The 19,645-nt window shown below is 31.5% G+C and overlaps 1 protein-coding gene across 2 annotated transcripts in view; it reads right to left on the bottom strand.

Annotated features, from left to right (window-relative positions):
• LOC138334647 (peptidyl-prolyl cis-trans isomerase-like 4) overlaps window positions 1–18,605 on the bottom strand; it is a 59,687-nt gene extending 41,082 nt beyond the window's left edge. Inside the window, exons 1-3 of one of the 2 annotated variants that reach the window (XM_069283291.1) lie at window positions 18,430–18,605; window positions 16,432–16,499; window positions 15,397–15,461 (exon numbers count right to left, since the gene is read on the bottom strand). The gene's annotated coding sequence lies outside the window, so the exon portion shown is untranslated. The remainder of the gene's footprint in view (window positions 1–15,396; window positions 15,462–16,431; window positions 16,500–18,429) is intronic. The other variant, XM_069283306.1, reaches the window with a different exon arrangement.
• Between the last annotated feature and the right edge of the window lie 1,040 nt (window positions 18,606–19,645).

Genomic DNA, 19,645 nt, shown 5'->3' with positions numbered 1-19,645 from the left:
CAGTGTTACAGACATACATGTTTATATATAATAATCCAGTGTTATATGGAATAAAACCGTTGACATTACTTCTTTGACCCATACAATAAAGTTTATTTATAGAAGAACATTTGTGAAACAAGCTTTATCACTCAGATGTCACTATAACATTGAATTGGTGAATTGGTATCATTTCAAGTTATTCTTTATCATTTTTTTGTGATGAACAGTGTAACTTGCAACAACCATTTTCATGCCAAGATAAAAATATCTCCGTTTTATAGCCAAGGAGTGATATAGAGGCATGCAGAACTTTACTAGCTTAAATTACCCTATCTGAAATAAAACTCCTATTTAGTTTACTTTATACTTATCTCAGCACATGCAAGCAGCGTCTTCATTAAAATCTTTATATAACACACGTAAATATGTTACTAGACAGTATTAATTTATTGTTACTATACAGTATTCATTTATTGTTACTAGACAGTATTCATTTATTGTTACTAGGCAGTATTCATTTATTGTTACTATACAGTATTAATTTATTGTTACTAGACAGTATTAATTTATTGTTACTATACAATATTCATTTATTGTTACTAGACAGTATTCATTTATTGTTACTATACAGTATTAATTTATTGTTACTAGACAGAATTTATTTATTATTACTAGACAGTATTCATTTATTGTTACTAGACTGTATTCATTTAATGTTACTAGACGGTTATAATTAATTGTTACTAGAAAATATTATTTATTGTTCCTTGACCGTAATCATTTATTGTTACTATACAGTATTCATTTATTGTTACTAGACAGTATTCATTTATTGTTACTATACAGTATTCATTTATTGTTACTAGACAGTATTCATTTATTGTTACTATACAGTATTAATTTATTGTTACTAGACAGTATTCATTTATTGTTACTATACAGTATTCATTTATTGTTACTAGACAGTATTCATTTATTTTTACTATACAGTATTAATTTATTGTTACTAGACAGTATTCATTTATTGTTACTAGACAGTATTCATTAATTGTTACTAGACAGTATTCATTTATTGTTACTAGACAGTATTCATTTAATGTTACTAGACGGTTATAATTAATTGTTATTAGAAAATATTATTTATTGTTCCTTGACCGTATTCATTTATTGTTACTAGACAGTATTCATTTATTGTTACTATACAGTATTCATTTATTGTTACTAGACAGTATTCATTTATTGTTACTATACAGTATTCATTTATTGTTACTATGCAGTATTCATTTATTGTTACTATGCAGTATTCATTTATTGTTACTAGGCAGTATTCATTTATTGTTACTATGCAGTATTCATTTATTGTTACTAGACAGTATTCATTTATTGTTACTAGGCAGTATTCATTTATTGTTACTAGGCAGTATTCATTTATTGTTACTAGGCAGTATTCATTTATTGTTACTAGGCAGTATTCATTTATTGTTACTAGGCAGTATTCATTTATTGTTTATTTATTGTTACTAGACACTATTCATTTATTGTTACTAGGCAGTATTCATTTATTGTTACTATACAGTATTCATTTATTGTTACTAGGCAGTATTCATTTATTGTTACTATACAGTATTCAATTATTGTTACTATACAGTATTCATTTATTGTTACTATACAGTATTCATTTATTGTTACTATACAGTATTCATTTATTGTTACTATACAGTATTCATTTATTGTTACTAGACAGTATTCATTTATTGTTACTATACAGTATTCATTTAATGTTACTAGACAGTATTCATTTATTGTTACTATACAGTATTCATTTATTGTTACTAGGCAGTATTCATTTAATGTTACTAGACCGTATTCATTTAATGTTACTAGACGGTTATAATTAATTGTTATTAGAAAATATTATTTATTGTTCCTTGACCGTATTCATTTATTGTTACTAGACAGTATTCATTTATTGTTACTATACAGTATTCATTTATTGTTACTAGACAGTATTCATTTATTGTTACTATACAGTATTCATTTATTGTTACTATGCAGTATTCATTTATTGTTACTAGACAGTATTCATTTATTGTTACTAGGCAGTATTCATTTATTGTTACTATGCAGTATTCATTTATTGTTACTAGGCAGTATTCATTTATTGTTACTATGCAGTATTCATTTATTGTTACTAGACAGTATTCATTTATTGTTACTAGGCAGTATTCATTTATTGTTACTAGGCAGTATTCATTTATTGTTACTAGGCAGTATTCATTTATTGTTACTAGACAGTATTCATTTAATGTTACTAGACGGTTATAATTAATTGTTATTAGAAAATATTATTTATTGTTCCTTGACCGTATTCATTTATTGTTACTAGACAGTATTCATTTATTGTTACTATACAGTATTCATTTATTGTTACTAGACAGTATTCATTTATTGTTACTATACAGTATTCATTTATTGTTACTATGCAGTATTCATTTATTGTTACTAGACAGTTTTCATTTATTGTTACTAGGCAGTATTCATTTATTGTTACTATGCAGTATTCATTTATTGTTACTAGGCAGTATTCATTTATTGTTACTAGACAGTATTCATTTATTGTTACTAGAAAGTATTCATTTATTGTTACTAGGCAGTATTCATTTATTGTTACTAGGCAGTATTCATTTTTTGTTACTAGGCAGTATTCATTTATTGTTACTAGGCAGTATTCATTTATTGTTACTAGACAGTATTCATTTATTGTTACTAGACAGTATTCATTTATTGTTACTAGGCAGTATTCATTTATTGTTACTAGACAGTATTCATTTATTGTTACTAGACAGTATTCATTTATTGTTACTAGACAGTATTCATTTATTGTTACTAGACAGTATTCATTTATTGTTACTATACAGTATTCATTTATTGTTACTAGACAGTATTTATTTATTGTTACTAGGCTGTATTCATTTATTGTTAGGCAGTATTCATTTATTGTTACTAGACAGTATTCATTTATTGTTACTAGGCAGTATTCATTTATTGTTACTTGACAGTATTCATGTATTGGAGACAAGCTAAACAAAAGCATGTCACTTTTCGCTCTCTTCTAATTTAGGCGTTCAACGGCTAGTCATACTACTGAGGAAGTCTAATTCTTCATGAACTGAGTTGTAACAAATCATCTGGTCGTGAGTATTGTGACTGGAATGTAGATATTAAGGGTCCAAATGGATAGGAAACAAGGTGATGTTGATGATGATATCTCGATGTTATAGCAGGATTGGGAAAGCCCAGAAAAAAGTACATTGTATACAATATCAGTTTTAATTGGGATCGATACCGACTCACCAGTAATACATAAATACACTATACTAGAGTATAGTGGAGCCGAGGTTTGTCGACATTAAATATTTAAAGATACAGACACACAAACAGGACAGATAATCATTATATTCTTGGAATATTTCAGCTTCCTCGTACATAGTTGAAATAAAGGGATTTTTATTAGTATTTCAGTGAGTGAGGCAAAGTATTGCTGTAGCCTATACCCAAACAAGGTGAAGGTCGCGAAAGTGCTAATCAGACATAATGACATTATACAGAACATTTAAATTAACTTACTCATAAACCGATATTTATTTTTAAGTACGTCTTTAAATCCCCTAACTGTACGTGTATATTATATTTATAATAAATGTATGAATATGAACTAAGTAATGTGTATCAAAATGAGGGGAAGGTCCGACTTTTTCATTGGACGTCCATCCGCAAATACTAAAATCTAAACATGAAGTCATTTTCGTAGCATTGGGAAATACCATTATAAGAATCAGGTCATCACGATTTTCGATTTAAATATATTCATTATTGAAAATACAGACAACAAGTTATAAGGAACAAGTTATTTCCACATATTATCGCCTTACCCCAGAATATTTAATTTACTATTTGCACATGAGGTATAGCATTACCAATACAAATTGCAAATTAGCATACAGTGCATTTTATATTCTCATCATCTTTGTACTCATCAAAATTTATGACTTAATTTTATAAAATTTTGGATACATTTAAAAAAAGATACATGTACATAATGTATCTAAAAGGTCTTTGGCAAGATTTACATTTCCAAACAATACTGTTTCTGAATCAACATTTAAGTGTTAAAATCATTTGAATATAGACGACATTCTGAAACACATGGAAAGACATTCTCACATGAATGCCCACAAGAACAAGTACGATTTAAATATTAGCAAAATTAAAAAAAAATTATTGCAATTTAAGGAACAGCATTGATGCCTGAACCAAGAAGGCAAGATATTTTATTTGCGTTCACCAATTCCGGAGCGATAAGACCAATTACATAACTGATTTGAAAGAAGTGAATGGCATTAAACACGTAGTTTTGCTAATGCATTCCAAAAATGTACAGTAGAAGGTATAAAGAAGTATGTAGACTAAGTCTCAACTGAAGTATTCTATAATTCATGATGTTAACCATCACAAACTCACCTATAAATCGAAGTCATTCACTGTTATAGTATAAAACCTAAAACATTATCTCTGATTTCACAAAAAATGTAAGCGATAACAAATAAAATCCATAACACATGTTCTGATCATGGATAAAGCTAGTACTTATAAATTCTGCTTACATATGTTTCATGAAATGAGAAAAAAAAGCACATTTTAAATGGTTTTATTTTAAAATCTAGACTACCGCTTAGTTTTGTCCATACAGGTAGGGCAATTGAATTTTACCTGCTGTCCCACATTACACGATAGGTGGTTAAGTTTGGCATATTGTCTTTTTATATCATGTTTTATATTTTCTGTTTATTTTGTTTTTGGCTTTCTTCTTCATAACCCGTCTCCATTGACACTCCCTCGAATTTGGCAAATTGGGACACTTTTTGAAGATTACTGTTAAAAAATCTAGTGTGTGTTTGAATCCAGATTTTCCTTTTGACATTCCACAAACAGATGCCTTCAGTTTTAATTTCATGGCCTGTTTTCTTGTCAACAGTGCATATAGTTAAAAATAGAGAGCTTTTAAGCATGCCCGGTCCAGCCCTGGGTACTGCAGGTTCAAGTACCCAGAATGGAACATCTCCTAAATATAGTTTGATTAATACACGCCCAGGCATGATAAACGGGTTTTAATTCACTTAAAGGAAGTCCACACAACTGTTTTTCTTGTTTTGAAATATATAGTGTTTTTAGGGTTGTTACATGACTTCGTTTCCCAATTTCCCAATTTCATTATTTTCATTTTTAAATCCAGATAACAAGCAACTTGAAAGAAAATGACATATGAAAATTGTCAGTTATTATTCAGCACCTGAATATTTTTGTTCAGGACAGTTATTGTTAGGCTACATTGTAAACCTAAAATTCGGTATCAAATATTTAAAAAATGCTCTAGTTTGGGTAACGTTCCATTTTGGGTAGCGTTACGTTATTAATTGCTCGTCCATTTTCTGTCAGTATATAATGTGACAGGGTGGTGTGTACTATTCGATGGCTTTGGCAGTATGCTTTAGTAAGATGTCCCAATAAACTAGAGAAGGGTTCTACTATATCAAGGGGACAAAACACGAGCAGAATGCAGTGTGTTGAAAGACACACGTTCTCACCGCACGTTACTTACAGATGGAACCTTAAAGATGGAGTTTCGCGTATTTTGTGTTAATACCAACGTTGTACATGTATAAAACTTGCGGAATAAGTTGTGACTAGTTCATAAGATATGTGTCTAAATATGTTATTTATTATAGGTTAGAAATAACACCTACATGATGTAGAAAGATAATTATCTTCTTTTAACAACCGATAATGTAGGTAACATATACTTGATTAATTCGGTATTAGCAGTAATACAAAACTAACGCCTTATATCTTCAAAGAAAAGATGAAAACAAGAGAGAAAAAAACGGGGAATGAAAATGGAGCCTAAATACCGCAAACCAAACTTTGATTGACAGAAGATGTTCAACATTATCAGCCAACCGATTTATAAGGCTTAGATATTAAGTATAAAATAGTTTTTAATAATTTGAACATATTTAAATTGAGTTTTACGTAAAACTATATAATCCGTTACGACCGATACCATTGCTACAGTACTTTTGTAATATACACTCTATTAATGTAGCATGAAAATAGTTAAAGTTTTTGGAACTACTTTTACAAAGTGAAGGCCTGTCATTGGCCGATGACCAGCGGTCAGTGGTGCCAGTTAGACTATTGATTCCATTGTTTTTAGAATTGCACTTAAATTGATCTTTCATGACCATATTGGATCAAGGTGGTTTGCGGTGGTGAGACATTGCATATTTGATACCTAGCCAACTTTATTGATCAGAATCATTTAAGCATGACCAAACTAAATCATAAACAACTCTTAAATCTTCCGGGTTTGGTATATCGAACGCTTAGGTTTTAGATTGATCTTTATATGACAAATAAATTCTCTGAAGAGTTTGAAAGAGTACACAAATTTTTTCCTCTATGTAATACTTAGAAATATGAAGATATCAAATGACTGACGGCAGAAGAAAAGAGAATGGCAACACGTCATACCCCATGTAGGCTTTTAATGTTTATCATTCCTACAGCAATTTCTTTATGTGATCATAGAGAACAACACCATTCAACCATTATTTATAGTATTACCTAATGACCACCTTTTAAATAAATTAAACACTATTCTTTTTATGTTTAGTGGAAAAGTAAAACCGACAAGGTAAAGAGAGATATGGTTAAACAAATGTTATGAAAAGGGTCTCAAAGTGGTAAGCATAAGATCATTCATAGATGTTCTTATTGTGATGGATAAGAAGCTAACTCAAAAGTCAAGCAAATGACAAGTTATATGTTTTCACACTGTAGATATGACAATTAGCATAACTATATAAATACCATATTAAAAATAAATAGTGGAGAGATTTTTTTCTAGCTTGGACGAGGTTAAATATCGAGGATGATGTAATGAAACTACAGAGAAAGAATATCAGGGAATTTCCTCAGTAGTATAATACAATGTGCTACTTTGACTATTGGTGGCAATATTAACTGATTCTGTTTTTTATAAGGCTTGTTCAAGAAAAGCATAACTGTGGTAAATGATTTAATGAAAAATAGCAACACACTTACATGTTACAGTTTTGATGAATTCATACAAATATATAAGGTTAGTACTGACTTTTAGAATAACATGGTCTATTATCTGCTTTAAAAATACCTGAATGAAGCTGCCTCTGAATAAAAATCAAATTGCATAAAACTAAAATGGTCAAGGGATCTGTTCAATATAATTAAAAACACAAATAAAAAAAAATACTGGCAACAGAAGATGTGAAGACGGAATGAATTGAATTGTATCAATTGAAATGGGTAGCTATTTATGAAATTCTCTTTACAGTAAAAACAAACAATTAACTAAGCATCATTAGTTTCAATATAGACTAAAACATCATAACTTGACTACGAATTCTTTAATACTTGAAATAGGATTGCCAGCCTCGCCTCTCTGTCCCCTATCGAATATTGAAACAATAAGTCATCTTATATAGGAATGTCAAGAAGCTCATATTTGTTTACAAAGTTTAGAAACGCTCTTTGACGTTATAGTTATAATAATATTTTTCCTATAACCATCAAAATATTTTTCTTGCTAGCACACCTATCAACATCTCCTCGCATCTCCCTTTCCTCCCCCCCTCTCTCTCTCTTGGTTGTATGGAAATGGGTACAAATAAAAATGGAAGTATGTACAGTATATATGTGTGTCTTTTCCTTGCATGAGTTGTGCCTGGGATGAGCCATTACATGTGTTATGTTAATAAAGGAAAGTACTTATATAATCTAAACCACACAATTATTCTGATTTTCCTTGTTCTGTACTCAGCCTTTAGAAAAAATAGAATTGATACTTTTGCATGTAAACAAAGTACTACCATATATGCTGAGAATTTATGTTTTTGTGTAAGGCAATATGTTATTAATGCTTTGAAAAAAATAATAAAATACAAAAAACAATATTCTAAGGGTTATTTAATAAATATTTGACTCTGGGGTTATGTCCGACTTAACAACGAAAACTTGACCTGTTGTTTTTAAAAGAACTTGAACTAAAACTAACTCAACACGAATACCACATTTTTTGTTGTCGTTCAAAACATTTTAATTTTTCAATGAGTAAAGTAACAAAGAGGTCAAGTTTAAAGATCTGTTTATCCACTTAGAAATTACAGTTTTATAAAAGCTGACTGTATGGAAGGCGTAATTATTTTCGAATATCTTTAGACTGCATAATGCCCACGAGTAAATCAACTCTACACCAGATATGAAAGGCCGAAATACAAAAACATGTAAGTCAAAATGGTGTAATTGGATCACTGTATAAGTGATATGTAAGAATGGATTAGATAAAGGTTTTGCTTCTATAAGCCTAATTAATTGATGATAAATAACATAGACTAGTAATGAATCCACTTACAACCAGGAAGTGAATTGACGACAACAAATGACCAACGGACAGTATTTTCTAAACCAAAACTACGTTGCATATTGTAGTTGCTATAAATAAACTAGGAAGGGTATATGTTCCGGGATGTATTGGTGATTGGATTACATTGCAAAGCTGCTATTAAGAAATGGGTAATCCTCCCGTTAGGGTAATCGCTGTTAATCATTCAGCTATATACTACGTACTAGACTGGTTGCAGATACTTTAAAAGTATACCATAACTAATAGTCTTTATTTAGCACATTTGCCCAATATACTAAAGTTAGGAATGATGAAATATCCATTTATCATTACCAGGGCTGATGACAATGGGTACAATCATCATTATAGTGTTCTCTTTAGTCAGGTTGGGTTTAGTAATATCGATGACAATAATTTTAAATACAATTGTATTGTGTACTTATCTTTTATAATCGACAGGTACGATATTAACTGATATTTAGCAGAAGTAAAGGGCATCACGGTAGTTCTACATATACATTGATTATTATTATTCATTGGTTATCTTCTGTAAAAGTTTAAAACTGTGTAGGAATATTGAAGCTGTAGTTATATATTTGTAATCTTAGGGATTTAGTCATTCAATTATCAGTTTTAAGCTTGATCTTATAATCCGTCGCAGTCATTTTTTGAAAGAAAAAAAATATAAAGACCAGCAGTAAAATGTCGGGACATTTTGGCCACTCCACCACCAGCACACCTCCTATTTTAAAGAAGACATTACATTTATATACTTCGATGCGAACAGATTGGGTAATTTTACTAGATAGATATAGACACTTTATCTACAGCAACTGTAATCAAATTCTAAAGCCAGAATTACCCTTTCTGACCTAATTGTTGTACTTAATTAATTAGCCTTAATGACAAATGCTGCCCTTCATTTTACCAAAATAATGTTTCCTTTGAACTTGTAATTTTAATGTTCAAATCTGAAATGATGATTTAAGAATGACCATCAATGTTGATGCCAGGAAGAAAATACTGTGTTAAGTAATCTCTATGTTCATTTACAGAAGATAAGGTTGATCGAGTCATTTTCGTACAAATATTTGCCATTTACATCTGATAAATTAATACATAATATTTACATTACCACTGCACAGTGCCTCTATGTTACTACTAAGCCCAATTTGTTATTTTCCAATATTAACATTGGCAGGTAGGCTCTGGCGTACTAATACCACAATCAAAGTTGAAAAGGTCACGAAAAGAAATACAAAAACATGTAAGTCAAAATGGTGTAATTGGATCACTGTATAAGTGATATGTAAGAATGGATTAGATAAAGGTTTTGCTTCTATAAGCCTAATTAATTGATGATAAATAACATAGACTAGTAATGAATCCACTTACAACCAGGAAGTGAATTGACGACAACAAATGACCAACGGACAGTATTTTCTAAACCAAAACTACGTTGCATATTGTAGTTGCTATAAATAAACTAGGAAGGGTATATGTTCCGGGATGTATTGGTGATTGGATTACATTGCAAAGCTGCTATTAAGAAATGGGTAATCCTCCCGTTAGGGTAATCGCTGTTAATCATTCAGCTATATACTACGTACTAGACTGGTTGCAGATACTTTAAAAGTATACCATAACTAATAGTCTTTATTTAGCACATTTGCCCAATATACTAAAGTTAGGAATGATGAAATATCCATTTATCATTACCAGGGCTGATGACAATGGGTACAATCATCATTATAGTGTTCTCTTTAGTCAGGTTGGGTTTAGTAATATCGATGACAATAATTTTAAATACAATTGTATTGTGTACTTATCTTTTATAATCGACAGGTACGATATTAACTGATATTTAGCAGAAGTAAAGGGCATCACGGTAGTTCTACATATACATTGATTATTATTATTCATTGGTTATCTTCTGTAAAAGTTTAAAACTGTGTAGGAATATTGAAGCTGTAGTTATATATTTGTAATCTTAGGGATTTAGTCATTCAATTATCAGTTTTAAGCTTGATCTTATAATCCGTCGCAGTCATTTTTTGAAAGAAAAAAATATATAAAGACCAGCAGTAAAATGTCGGGACATTTTGGCCACTCCACCACCAGCACACCTCCTATTTTAAAGAAGACATTACATTTATATACTTCGATGCGAACTGATTGGGTAATTTTACTAGATAGATATAGACACTTTATCTACAGCAACTGTAATCAAATTCTAAAGCCAGAATTACCCTTTCTGACCTAATTGTTGTACTTAATTAATTAGCCTTAATGACAAATGCTGCCCTTCATTTTACCAAAATAATGTTTCCTTTGAACTTGTAATTTTAATGTTCAAATCTGAAATGATGATTTAAGAATGAAAATACTGTGTTAAGTAATCTCTATGTTTATTTACAGAAGATAAGGTTGATCGAGTCATTTTCGTACAAATATTTGCCATTTACATTTGATAAATTAATACATAATATTTACATTACCACTGCACAGTGCCTCTATGTTACTACTAAGCCCAATTTGTTATTTTCCAATATTAACATTGGCAGGTAGGCTCTGGCGTACTAATACCACAATTAAAGTTGAAAAGGTCACGAAAACACTGGGTTGAAGTCAGTGTGAGAATTTACTGCAAAAACTGGTAAAATATTCTTCAAATTGACCAATATGACAATACATTCTAATTAAAATATTTGATATAGATTGGAGTGTTGTATTTATTTTTGTATATCTGGTTTATCAATAGGACTATTTCATCTACTGCTATTGTTTAGTCGGCTGTCCATGACAACATACCGGAAGTCAGTGACACACAGTGTTTCCCGCCAAATCATAGGCTGTTCCATCGACTGATATTTTTTTCTATGCAGGCGTATAAGACTTATTTCCATGCTTTATTTTTATCCATTTTCTTTTTTTAAACGATAATGACTACTTTAAATGTAAATATAAACTTTGGTTGCCATATTTTTGACATGCATTGGTATGTAACATACATTGGGTGTTCTAGCATATCTATCATGGTGCGCTAACGCACCAATGCTTAAATGAAAACATATTTAAAGAGTTGTTATTTACGTTTGATTTGCATGTACTCCATTTTAAGCTCAAATGCGTTTTAAAAACAAAAATGTTTCTTGGACGAAATAGGTGCCATAATCTAATAAAAGGTAAGTGTGTTGACGGCACTTTCATTTCTAAAATGGAAATACAGATATGAACTTTGGAAGTACAGACGCTCACCGCTAAGCTGACATCATTTTCTCGTTTTGGATGTGAATTACCATCATCAGATTAATTCATATAAACGCTAAATATAAAATCAATTCATATAAACGCTAAATATAAGATCAATTCATATAAACGCTATATATAAGATCAATTCATATAAACGCTAAATATAAGATCAATTCATATAAACTCTAAATATAAGATCAATTTATAAAAACGCTAAATTTAAGATCAATTCATATAAATGCTAAATATAAGATCAATTCATATAAACGCTAAATATAAGATCAATTTATAAAAACGCTAAATATAAGATCAATTCATATAAACACTAAATATAAGATCAATTCATATAAACGCTAAATATAAGATCAATTCATATAAACGCTAAATATAAGATCAATTCATATAAACGCTAGATATAAGATCAATTCATATAAACGTGCTTTTCTTATTCAATAGGCTTTGATAGAAAACGTACACTTAATTTCGGTGTAATTTCCATTCCATATACATAGAATGTTTAACAGGTTTAGAAATTTAATTTTGAAAATGACGCTATCTTAAGGTTGTTTTGACCCAAGTGTTAGTGGAAAAAAGGGAGGAAAATGTTCTGCTAACATAATGCATTTAAGTTTAAAATAGAACCTGAATACTTCATATATCTCGGTCTTTAAATTCTACTGCATAATAGGTAAATGGAGCTATGTATACACATTTCGAGACTTTCTGTGGGAAACATTCCTGTATTTGGGTTTAGTTTAGCAGATTAAAGTCTGATTGATTTAGTTCACACTGCTGACAAGAAAACATCTTCTGAATACTTATTTTCAGTATAGCACTGTTAATAATTATATATCACTGTTTAAGATAGATAAAACGTGATTAGATATTGACTGAATCATTTGTGTCCTCAACTAGTTCACGCAATATTTATAGTACTGAGGAGTTATTCCTGTGTTTTAAAGTCAAATGTAAATATATAGGTGTTTGTGACTACACGTTATTTAGGTCAAGGATGGTGACTAAAAACCTAAGATTTATGCCATGCAGATTTTATCAAGTTTCCACCCCATCTCATAATTACTGAATCTGGTTTTGTTGTTGTACCATGCACACAAGAGAAACGGAGTTATAATACTGATTGATAAAGGCCGGACTCTTAATAAATGTAGAAATTGTCCCTTGTAATCACTGTGTAGATTTGTACTTACATGTACTAAAGTACAACGTCATGTTTGGTTAAAGATGCTCCACCGCTAACAAATGGTATTTTTTCACTATCAAAAACAGGAGCATACGATTTAGTATTTTTCTTCAGTTACAAAAGTTACTTACTTTACACTATTACCACCATTGAAAAGTTTGAGCTTCTAATTTTACTTCAAGTTAAAAATATGAAAAATAATGAATTGCATCCCGAAAAAAATCCGTGGCACTATATTCTATATGGAATGAAGTACTGATTGCACATGCACCAAAGGCGAAATAAATTATTTTATATTATGTTTTGTCTTAATTAGGCATATTTATACACGATTTAACACCAACTATTGTTCAAATGATGAATATCATTTATACTCTGTCGGCGGTGGAGCATCTTTAAGTAAAATAGCACGAAACTGTGGTCTGAGTTACTTGAATGACTGTTTAAGTTAAATAATCACTACTGTTGCCATTTTTCAGTACCTCATGTTTACAAGCCTTACAAATGAATGAAGATAACGTATCGATTACAGGTACGACAGAATACGGATACAAGTACACATCCGTGAAGTTGATTCCTAGTTCCCAGTTCCTTATTCCATTACTTATTCGATTCCCTGATTACTTATTCGATTCCCTGATTACTTATTCAATTTCTAGCAACTAATTACCATCAGAAATGGTTCAAAATGCATGATTATGCATCACAATGATCTCGTTGACCTTTTAATTACTCCTTAAGGGCCCATTACTTATTCGATTCCCTGATTACTTATTCAATTTCTAGCTACTAATTACCATCAAAAATGGTTCAAAATGCATTATTATGCATCACAATGATCTCGTTGACCTTTTAATTACTCCTTAAGGGCCCATTACTTATTCGATTCCCTGATTACTTATTCAATTTCTAGCTACTAATTACCATCAAAAATGGTTCAAAGTGCATTATTATGCATCACAATGATCTAGTTGACCTTTTAATTACTCATTAAGGGCCAATTACTTATTCGATTCCCTGATTACTTATTCGATTCCCTGATTACTTATTCGATTCCCTGATTACTTATTCGATTTCCTGATTACGCATTCGATTCCCTGATTACTTATTCAATTTCTAGCTACTAATTACCATCAAAAATGGTTCAAAGTGCATTATTATGCATCACAATGATCTAGTTGACCTTTTAATTACTCATTAAGGGCCAATTACTTATTCGATTCCCTGATTACTTATTCGATTCCCTGATTACTTATTCGATTCCCTGATTACTTATTCAATTTCTAGCTACTAATTACCATCGGAAATGGTTCAAAATGCATTATTATGCATTACAATGATCTCGTTGACCTTTTAATTACTCCTGAAGGGCCCATTACTTATTCGATTCCCTGATTACTTATTCGATTCCCTGATTACTTATTCGATTTCCTGATTACTTATTCGATTCCCTGATTACTTATTCGAATTCTAGCTACTAATTGACATCAGAAATTGTTTAAAATAAATTGGTATGCATTATAATGATGTATTTGACCTTTTAATTGCCCATTAAAGGCCTCTTACTTATTCGATTTCCTGATTACTTATTCGATATCACGATTACTTTTTTGATTCACAATAACTTTATCATAACGAAAGTGGTACAAAATGTATTAGTTGGTATTGTAATGAACTATTTGATATTTTGATTTAATACTAAGTGGATAAGATGGTTTTCAACTGCATGGAACATCACAAGAGGACGATGTTGCTCCGTCTCCTCATTCAGATTGTGTCTTATATAGAATTTCTGACAGTTTGTCTATATGGTGGGTGAGGGTTGGATATCCGAGCCAGAATAATCCGACATTCAGGACAGAGTTATCTCTTCCTTGAACAGGGCATTACGAGCGCTGGCTTCATTGCACTGGCGTCTTCAGAATGACGAGCGTTCACGAACATTAGCGGAGGCTCGCTTCTGAACGGACATACACGCGCGAGCCTATCCAACTAGCTGTTCGCACGTAAATCCAATTAGATATCAAAAATTTAAAGATAAAGAGAGACATGTTGCACTTATTAAAAACGTGAGCTTTCATTCAACCCCTACTTCCACTTCAAACACTTCCTGTTTATGGAATTTTTAATTACATATTTATTCTAATATTAGTGCCAGAACAAGTGACGGGAGATACCATATCGGATGCGCGTCCAAGCACTTGCTGCCCCTCAGGATGACATATTTCTTGTCGTACATACGCTTAAGGGAGCGGTCGCCATCCCGTATCGCTCGCCAATATCAGGTGACAGCCGTCATATTGCATCATAATAAAATTTACTGACCCCCTATAAAGTGTTAGGGGGTCACCATGTGACGGCTCTCCGCCAATCATTTTGGGACATTTCTGTCCGAGGTTTGATAAAGATGTAAACATATCTTCATTTCAAATTACAGAGACAGTTTAGTTGATGTACTTACCCATTCACAGATTCTCCTCCCTTACCAGTCCCTGAAGGGTCACCTGTCTGAGCAACTAAATTTCTCTGAAAGGAGAGAGGCCAAGAAAAATAGTAATATTAAATAGATTATGTCACTGTGTTTATAATCTTAGTGGATGTGACAGTCACAAAATGAAAACTACTCTATCATTTCCTAGTTATGGTTTAAGTGAATATATCCTACAGTGTATATATATGTAATGTGAAATTTATAAAAACTGTTGCAATTAAGTTCAATATTAATACTTTTAGTAATATTTCATATATTTTTCACTCTCACAAATTAATTGTTGTAAAATATGCACTTGATGAATATGAATGCATATCTATGATGGTGAATTTACATCCATAAAAGCATGCAGCAATTTTATAGTTTTTACATACATGCACATAAAAATATACAAATGTATAATTGAGATAAGGCCCAAATGGGAAATGTTGTATGTATTTAAATTGAATACATTTTGGAAGAACTACATGTACCACACATGTCTAAAACATTCGGGTAATAATGGAAACCCATCCAGATTCTATTGACTTCCAAAAAGCCTCTCAATCTCCTTTATTTACATTTTCACATCAACCCTACTATGTAACCGTACCAAGCGCAGTTGGCATTATCATGCTAAATGAACGGTCATCCGGTTACTATGATGTTATTATCATAGTAGATTTGCAACATCTCTTGGGATTTTATCATAAAATTGTTATCAAATGTAAATATATATCATTCAAAGTCTTTCAGTTGGCATTGATACACAATATGAATGCCAACTGGACAAAAGCAATTTCAATATGAAGTTCATTGAATTTGCCTCTTTTCAGTAGTGGGAATGTCAACTGAAAGACGTTCTAGGCTTTAATATGGCTCGCTCGTAGAGAGGTCTACGGCATAAAATGTAACAAGGTGAGAATGCATGTTGCAACCAGTCGGCTTGAAGTTGCTATAGTGATCGACTTAGTAGCGTACATGTATAATTATTACTAAGTAAAGAAAGAGAATTCATATAATTACCTGTACAGAATGGAAGAGTGAAAAGTTGTAGTATTTAACCTTACACAGCTTCAGAAAATTTTTGCAACCTAAAACAAATTGAAGCAGTCACACACTGTACATATATCATCGGACCAGCGAATAGCGCAGGTGCCTATTGTAGTAAATGCAAATGGCTGCTATAAATGGCGGATCACAAATATCGCATATATATAGGCACCTGCGCTATTCGCTGGTCCGACTTTGCCAAACAGACTGTTGGAGTACCTGGCATAGTCACTACTGAACACGATAGCATGTTTATTTGGTGCCATCAATGCAATTTACATGAGTTCTATTTCTTCTCCAGAAATATACATTTTTCTCTTATTTTATTGAAATTTACAAGCAGCTTCACAAATTACATATCCACAGTAATTAAGACTGACAGTTAGCCAGGGTACATACCAACAATTAATGAAGTTAGTTTTGTTCAATTGCAGCACAGTAACAGAGATTTAAATAGTATTGGGATAAGTAACTAGGGCTGTTCTCGCGATATCACGTACACACCTATTGTTATCGTAAACGGATGAACGGTTACCGCGAGAACAAGCCGTGCGTCTGCGCACTAGTTAGCCCGTGAAGCTGTGTACGGCATATTTGACTATCAACCAATAAACATAGAAAAGTATTTCACTTAAAATTGACTTTTATTTCAATATGGTTCTATGCATTATAAATAAAGCTGTTAGAAAAATATTATCTATTTTACAAACTTAATGTATAGCCTTCAAGACTCAGACACAGGTAAATGGACCCCCGTTGAGTTAGTGAGGCGATGACCTGGGGCGGTGGCCAGGTGTTCTGGCCGACGGTTCACCTGATGACAGTATGACACCTGTACATAGCAGTTGCAAATCACTTTCTGTTAATTAGATATCAAATTACGCTATCACAGCTCGATCGACACTATCTCTTCGCCATGATACATGTATGTTGGGTACCATCGATAATTTGTTAACACTTGTACTTTAGCTTTTAAAGTTTTCATATGTACAAACTCAACCAATAGAAAATTAATATTTGAAAACTTAATGGAAATCAGTCAATTAATGAATTCAGAGTACGTGGTTTTAATTGTGCTATCTTTCACGACCTTATCTGAACAGTATCGTCGCCATTATAAATTTAGGGTAGCTTGAATGATTTGTGTACAGTTTTACCTCCGAAAATTCAAAAGGTTCAATATGTTCAAATTAGATCAATTTAATATATTAACATTTAAAATTTACCAAGCAACAAATATTTGAAAACTAAATGGAAATTGGTCAATTATTGAAATCAGAGTATGCGGGTTTTTATTATATTAATATTTCACGGGGCGATCGATTACAAGTACCGATCGAGGAAGTAATCATGTCGGGATGAGGACATTCACAGTTAACATTACGTTTATTTAGTGTAACACCTCTACAATTATGAAAATGTGATGGGTTATTCAAATAAATTACATTTTCAATAAAGAGCAAACTTTAAGCTATTTGGTGGGTTTTTTTTCTGTTCATCTCCTGTTATAGCCTAGATCGCTTCATCGGACGAAGCGTAGTTTCAATATGGCGTCGTTAGACTGTACTCGACTGTAATTTAGACACGCGATGCACTCTGGGATAGCTTCCGCTGCGGGCGTCGTTAAGTAAGGCTATGAGCTACCTTCTTATCCCTACTATTTAAATCTCTGACAGTAATAAGTTGTAGGCTTGCAAAATATCACTGGTTAAAGCCTATACATGAACCTTAAGGCCTTGCCTTCAGTCATATTATCCTAAATTAAAACCACAGATTAAAATTTTGACCTATCTTTAAGACGCGATCGGTCATAATTTTGAGCCTGAAATTATACCTATAGTTAGTATTATTTTATTTTGAGGATTCGATGTGCATGTGGTTCATAGGCCTACTGAGTAATGCCTGTTATTATTTCATAAAACAAGAATTTATAAGTGAGAAATAAATATCCCTGCATAAATAATGACGTACATATTGGCCTTTCGTCAACGAATAAATCTATTGTAATATCACCAAGGGATGTTTCCAATACCACAGCCATCTCTTCACCATAACTTTCACAGCAGCTGATTACAGAAATATATGTGAAGCAGCTAGCGCTGCTAAACGTTTTGAAATGAATACGACTCTTGTGAAAATGGAGGTAAAAAAAGATAGTAGCGGATTTTAAACTTCGTGTGGGTGACGGACACGGAACATTACGGAATTAGCATTGGATACTAAGGTAGTAAGCAGAAGCTAGGAAAGCGAGAGAAGACTTTTATTTTAAATGAACAGAGATTACACATACTCTGTGCATGTAGTATGTTATTATATGTTTTTAAGTAGATTTCTAATATCGATTTTTGTACATTTTCTACAATGCACAGGCCCAAAATCTAGTAAATCTCTGTGCACGTTTACGTAAGCCTATATATATATATACAATTTACCACATTAATATTTAATCATACTGAAAGTGCATGTGTATTTCCCAGTTGACAGTGTCCTTAATATATAACTTGTTAATCATAATGTGAAAGTTTCAGATTGCACAATGCCTAATCTTGGAACTGAAAATGGGAAATTCCCGCAAAGTAATAAAAGTACAAAGACATTTTACAGAAATTTCTCACTTTCAATTGTTAAAATATTGAGAGAAAAATATTTAATGGATTTTGTCCATCTGATAATTATCATATATATATATGGACTATGACAAAAATATACATTTGGTTTTTTATATAAACATATTTTATTGTAATATTTTGCTATAGTATATGAATTAGATTGGGCACAGGTTTTCCAACTTATGTCAAGCTCAAAGGGATCTGATATTTAGTTATAGTTTACATCAACAGGGACCCACCAGAGTGTCTATAGACCAGTCTTAGCCGTTTTTGGGGTCTTGATGAAAAAGGTTAGCATTATATTCTACATATATTGTTATACACCAATGGCGGAAATCTCTCAGACACAAAAAATTCTACCCCACCTAGTTTTAGCGGCAAAAAAAAAAAAAAAAAAAAAATCACATTTCTAGTTATAAGTATTCACAAAAATGGTTACTATGTTAGAAAGAGCGATGTTTTTCCTTTCAAAATCATCTTACACAAATACACAATTATTTATTACAACGCGGAACTTATGCGATGTAAAATTCTTGTGTTTTTATGCAATACATGTTTGTGTGTTTAGATGCATACGT

The sequence above is a fragment of the Argopecten irradians genome, chromosome 1 (genome assembly GCF_041381155.1).
Source record: "Argopecten irradians isolate NY chromosome 1, Ai_NY, whole genome shotgun sequence".
Taxonomy (NCBI): Eukaryota; Metazoa; Mollusca; class Bivalvia; order Pectinida; family Pectinidae; genus Argopecten; species Argopecten irradians.
The sequence above is the reverse complement of the archived record's forward strand: the minus strand, read 5'-3'. Positions and strand labels throughout refer to the sequence as shown.